Raw genomic sequence first — 6,813 nt, forward strand, 5'->3', positions numbered from 1 at the left:
ATCTGTTGAAATCAGAGCACTACATTTTGGCCACCGTGCTCGATCCTAGATTTAAAGCCTACCTTGGATCTCTCTTTCCGGCAGACACAGGTCTGCTGGGGTTGAAAGACCTGCTGGTGACAAAATTGTCAAGTCAAGCGGAACGCGACCTGTCAACATCTCCTCCTTCACATTCTCCCGCAACTGGGGGTGCGAGGAAAAGGCTCAGAATTCCGAGCCCACCCGCTGGCGGTGATGCAGGGCAGTCTGGAGCGACTGCTGATGCTGACATCTGGTCCGGACTGAAGGACCTGACAACGATTACGGACATGTCGTCTACTGTCACTGCATATGATTCTCTCAACATTGATAGAATGGTGGAGGATTATATGAGTGACCGCATCCAAGTAGGCACGTCACACAGTCCGTACTTATACTGGCAGGAAAAAGAGGCAATTTGGAGGCCCTTGCACAAACTGGCTTTATTCTACCTAAGTTGCCCTCCCACAAGTGTGTACTCCGAAAGAGTGTTTAGTGCCGCCGCTCACCTTGTCAGCAATCGGCGTACGAGGTTACATCCAGAAAATGTGGAGAAGATGATGTTCATTAAAATGAATTATAATCAATTCCTCCGCGGAGACATTGACCAGCAGCAATTGCCTCCACAAAGTACACAGGGAGCTGAGATGGTGGATTCCAGTGGGGACGAATTGATAATCTGTGAGGAGGGGGATGTACACGGTGATATATCGGAGGGTGAAGATGAGGTGGACATCTTGCCTCTGTAGAGCCAGTTTGTGCAAGGAGAGATTAATTGCTTCTTTTTTGGGGGGGGTCCAAACCAACCCGTCATATCAGTCACAGTCGTGTGGCAGACCCTGTCACTGAAATGATGGGTTGGTTAAAGTGTGCATGTCCTGTTTTGTTTATACAACATAAGGGTGGGTGGGAGGGCCCAAGGATAATTCCATCTTGCACCTCTTTTTTCTTTTCTTTTTCTTTGCATCATGTGCTGATTGGGGAGGGTTTTTTGGAAGGGACATCCTGCGTGACACTGCAGTGCCACTCCTAGATGGGCCCGGTGTTTGTGTCGGCCACTAGGGTCGCTAATCTTACTCACACAGCTACCTCATTGCGCCTCTTTTTTTCTTTGCGTCATGTGCTGTTTGGGGAGGGTTTTTTGGAAGGGACATCCTGCGTGACACTGCAGTGCCACTCCTAGATGTGCCCGGTGTTTGTGTCGGCCACTAGGGTCGCTAATCTTACTCACACAGTCAGCTACCTCATTGCGCCTCTTTTTTTCTTTGCGTCATGTGCTGTTTGGGGAGGGTTTTTTGGAAGGGCCATCCTGCGTGACACTGCAGTGCCACTCCTAGATGGGCCCGGTGTTTGTGTCGGCCACTAGGGTCGCTTATCTTACTCACACAGCGACCTCGGTGCAAATTTTAGGACTAAAAATAATATTGTGAGGTGTGATGTGTTCAGAATAGGCTGAAAATGAGTGTAAATTATGTTTTTTGAGGTTAATAATACTTTGGGATCAAAATTACCCCCAAATTCTATGATTTAAGCTGTTTTTTAGGGTTTTTTTAAAAAAACACCCGAATCCAAAACACACCCGAATCCAACAAAAAAAATTCGGTGAGGTTTTGCCAAAATGCGGTCGAACCCAAAACACGGCCGCGGAACCGAACCCAAAACCAAAACACAAAACCCGAAAAATTTCCGGCGCTCATCTCTACTGTAAATTAGGACTACAAAACTCAAGCAAATTAAAAGGAACATCTCTCATAAACTACACTTGATGCAAGCTACAGTATGCAAACAATAAAAACAACAGGGTCTAGGTCTACAGTGATTCAGCATTCTTGTTTTCATGTGTGTCAACCTATATATTCTCTAGATGCCAAATCGCCTAGTTTTTAACAAAATACCGCTACAGTACATCATCATAAATGGGAAATATTTCAGTACAGAGAGTTTTAAATATAATATTCATTCTACGCATGCTGATATCAATTAGAAGGACTGCAGTGCCTACTACCATGTGTAGGTGGTGAGAGTGGTAAGCACATATAAACATACACGTGTAGATGTGTATGTTTTGGCATGTGTCTGGGATCGGTAGTCACGCTGTATGCCACAGCTGCCCTTCAGAAGCCAGGACTTGGCATTAGGCTTCTCTCTCCTAAGCACACCCCAGACTCTCATTGGTTAGTTCACAGGAGTCTGGGGCAGGCCTGGGGTGGAGGCTAGGTCTAAGACAGTGGGAGTGGTGGCTAGGGCTAATCACAGGTGGTGGAGGCTAGGGCTAAGACTCTGTAGGGGTGGCTACAGATATCCCACCTGTAGTGCCTAACCCTAACTTCCCTCTCCCCCCCGGGGGGATCTATTCCTATCCCTCACTGCAATACTTACCTTTGGGCTGCCGGCAGTCGGGTTTCTGGCACCAGGTTTCTCAGTGGTGTCAGGATTCCGGCATCGGTCACCTGACTGCCGGCATCTACACCACTGAGATGCTGACTGCATACTGTTCAAATTAGTGATGAGCGGGTTCGGTTCCTCGGAAACCGAACCCCCCCGAACTTCACCCATTTTACACGGGTCTGAGGCATACTCATTCTCCCGTATGGCTCAGTTAACCCGAGCGCGCCCGAACGTCATCATCCCGCTGTCGGATTCTCGCGAGATTCGGATTCTATATAAGGAGCCGCGCGTCGCCGCCATTTTCACTCGTGCATTGGAAATGTTAGGGAGAGGACGTGGCTGGCGTCCTCTCCGTTTATTAATGTTGCTGCAAATATTTGTGCTTATTGCTTAATTGTGGGTACTGGGGAGCAGCTGTATTATATAGGAGGAGTACACTGCAGAGTTTTGCTGATCAGTGACCACCAGTTTTATCCGTTCTCTGCCTGAAAAACGCTCCATATCTGTGCTCAGTGTGCTGCATATATCTGTGCTCACACTGCTTTATTGTGGGGACTGGGGACCAGCAGTATTGTATAGGAGGAGTACAGTGCAGAGTTTTGCTGACCAGTGACCACCAGTATTATACGTTGTCTGCCTGAAAAACGCTCCATATCTGTGCTCAGTGTGCTGCATATATCTTTGCTCACATTGCTTTATTGTGGGGACTGGGGACCAGCAGTATTATATAGGAGGAGTACAGTGCAGAGTTTTGCTGACAGTGACCACCAGTATATATAGCAGTACGGTACGGAAGGCCACTGCTCTACCTACCTCTGTGTCGTCAAGTATACTATCCATCTAGATTCTATACCTGTGGTGCATTTTAGTTTTACAGTTTGCTGACAGTGACCACCAGTATATATAGCAGTACGGTATGGAAGGCCACTGCTCTACCTACCTCTGTGTCGTCAAGTATACCATACATCTAGATTCTATACCTGTGGTGCATTTTAGTTTTGCAGTTTGCTGACAGTGACCACCAGTATATATAGCAGTACGGTACGGAAGGCCACTGCTCTACCTACCTCTGTGTCGTCAAGTATACTATCCATCTAGATTCTATACCTGTGGTGCATTTTAGTTTTGCAGTTTGCTGACAGTGACCACCAGTATATATAGCAGTACTGTACGAAAGGCCACTGCTCTACCTACCTCAGTGTCGTCAAGTATACTATCCATCCATACCTGTGGTGCATTTCAGTTGTGTACAGTATATATAGTAGTAGGCCATTGCTATTGATACTGGCATATAATTCCACACATTAAAAAATGGAGAGCAAAAATGTGGAGGTTAAAATAGGGAAAGATCAAGATCCACTTCCACCTCGTGCTGAAGCTGCTGCCACTAGTCATGGCCGAGACGATGAAATGCCATCAACGTCGTCTGCCAAGGCCGATGCCCAATGTCATAGTAGAGAGCATGTAAAATCCAAAAAACAAAAGTTCAGTTAAATGACCCAAAAATCTAAATTAAAAGCGTCTGATGAGAAGCGTAAACTTGCCAATATGCCATTTACGACACGGAGTGGCAAGGAACGGCTGAGACCTTGGCCTATGTTCATGGCTAGTGGTTCAGATTCACATGAGGATCTAAGCACTCATCCTCTCGCTAGAAAACTGCAGTGCCACTCCTAGATGGGCCAGGTGTTTGTGTCGGCCACTTGGGTCGCTTAGCTTAGTCACACAGCTACCTCATTGCACCTCTTTTTTTCTTTGCATCATGTGCTGTTTGGGGACTATTTTTTTGAAGTGCCATCCTGTCTGACACTGCAGTGCCACTCCTAGATGGGCCAGGTGTTTGTGTCGGCCACTTGTGTCGCTTAGCTTAGCCATCCAGCGACCTCAGTGCAAATTTTAGGACTAAAAATAATATTGTGAGGTGTGAGGTGTTCAGAATAGACTGAAAATGAGTGTAAATTATGGTTATTGAGGTTAATAATACTATGGGATCAAAATGACCCCCAAATTCTATGATTTAAGCTGTTTTTGAGGGTTTTTTTGTAAAAAAAAAAAACACCCAAATCCAAAACACACTCGAATCCGACAAAAAAATTTCAGGGAGGTTTTGGCAAAACGCGTCCGAATCCAAAACACGGCCGCGGAACCGAATCCAAAACCAAAACCCAAAAAATTTCCGGTGCACATCTCTAGTTCAAATACAATGGAATGCATACATTGCAGTTTAAGTAAGTTCCATATAGTACCACTTTCTATATATAGTGGTAATAAGGATCCCTTTCAAGATTTTTTTTCATCCCAAATCTTAAATCTGGACCTCTATGCAAATGAGGAGTTAAACCTCCAACTTAATATCCAAATCTTACCATGTAAATTGTTAGTGAGGGAGTACAGATATCAGTTTTGAAAGCTCCAAAACAATATTAATAGACTAGTCTATTAAGCTTAAAGATGTCCACCATCCAATAAGTATAAAACTTATGGTGTGTACACACAGTGAGATATAGTCAAAATTGTAAGAAAAGTTAGTGCAGATCACAAGGTGAAAGTCACCTTGCGATACCGATTCAATGCCGATGCGCGGTCCCGCGCGGTCGGCATCGCAAGAATAGATAGCCAAAATTGACTTGCCTGCACAGTCTATCTCTATCGAAGAGATAGTCAAAATTGACACTTAGCCAAAATCGCACATAGTATCACAAGCACATAATGAGTGTGCTTGCGATACTGACTATGTGCCGACCTAGCCCGTCACATAGTGAGAATCGGGCATAGCCCGAATCTCACCGTGTGTATGGGCCATTACATCACACAGGTCTGTCCAGATCCTAAGTTTCCTTAGCTTGTTCCTGTGGCCAATTGGAACTTATACAGATTCAGTTGTCTGGACATAATGATTTAATTAATTTAGTTCAGCTTCACATGAGGATGGAAGCACTCATCCTCCCACTAGAAAACTGAAAAGAGTTAAGATGGCAAAAGCACAGCAAAGAACTGTGCATTCTTCTAAATCACAAATCCCCAAGGAGAGTCTAATTGTATCGGCGGTCGCGATGCCTGACCTTCCCAACACTGGACGGGAAGAGGTGGCTCCTTCCACCATTTGCATGCCCCCTGCAAGTGCTGGAAGGAGCACCCACAGTCCAGTTCCTGATAGTCAAATTGAAGATGTCACTGTTGAAGTACACCAGGATGAGGATATGGGTGTTGCTGGCGCTGAGGAGGAAATTGACAAGGAGGATTCTGATGGTGAGATGGTTTGTTTAAGTCAGGCACCCGGGGAGACACCTGTTGTCCGTGGGATGAATATGGCCATTGACATGCCTGGTCAAATTACAAAAAAATCACCTCTTCGGTGTGGAATTATTTTAACAGAAATGCGGACAACAGGTGTCAAGCCGTGTGTTGCCTTTGTCAAGCTGTAATAAGTAGGGGTAAGGACGTTTGCCACCTAGGAACATCCTCCCTTATACGTCACCTGGAGCGCATTCATCAGAAGTCATTGACCAGTTCAAAAACTTTGGGTGACAGCAGAAGCAGTCCACTGACAAGTAAATCCCTTCTTCCTCTTGTACCCAAGCTCCCAGTGAAAACAACACCCCCAACTCCCTCAGTGTCAATTTCCTCCTTAGACAGGAACGCCAATAGTCCTGCAGGCCATGTCACTGGCAAGTCTGATGAGCTCTCTCCTGACAGATTCCTCCGATGGATCCTTGAGTGTAATGCCTACTGCTCCTGGCTCTGCTGTTGTTGCTGCTGGGAGTCGATCGTCATCCCAGAGTGGAAGTCGGAAAACCACTTGTACTACTTCCAGTAAGCAATTAACTGTCCAACAGTCCTTTGCGAGGAAGATGAAATATCACAGCAGTCATCCTGCTGCAAAGCGGATAACTCAGGCCTTGGCAGCTGTGTTGGTGTTAGACTTGCATCCGGTATCCGGCGTTAGTTCACAGGTATACTTAGAGAATTTCTTGAGGTAGTGTGTCCCCGGTACCAAATACCATCTAGGTTCCACTTCTCTAGGCAGGCGATACAGAGAATGTACACAGACGTCAGAAAAAGACTCACCAGTGTCCTAAAAAATGCAGTTGTACCCAATGTCCACTTAACCACGGACATGTGGACAAGTGGAGAAGGGCAGACTCAGGACTATATGACTGTGTCAGACCACTGGGTAGATGTATTGCCTCCCGTAGCAAGAACAGCAGCGGTGGCACCAGTAGCAGCATCTCGCAAACGCCAACTCGTTCCTAGGCAGGCTACGCTTTGTATCACCACTTTCCATAAGAGGCACACAGCTGACAACCTCTTACGGAAACTGAGGAACATCATCACAGATTGGCTTACCCCAATTACATGTGGGCAAATTCCTGCACGTCCCATGTTTTGTACATACATTGAATTTGG

The sequence above is a fragment of the Pseudophryne corroboree genome, chromosome 1 (assembly GCF_028390025.1).
Source record: "Pseudophryne corroboree isolate aPseCor3 chromosome 1, aPseCor3.hap2, whole genome shotgun sequence".
Taxonomy (NCBI): Eukaryota; Metazoa; Chordata; class Amphibia; order Anura; family Myobatrachidae; genus Pseudophryne; species Pseudophryne corroboree.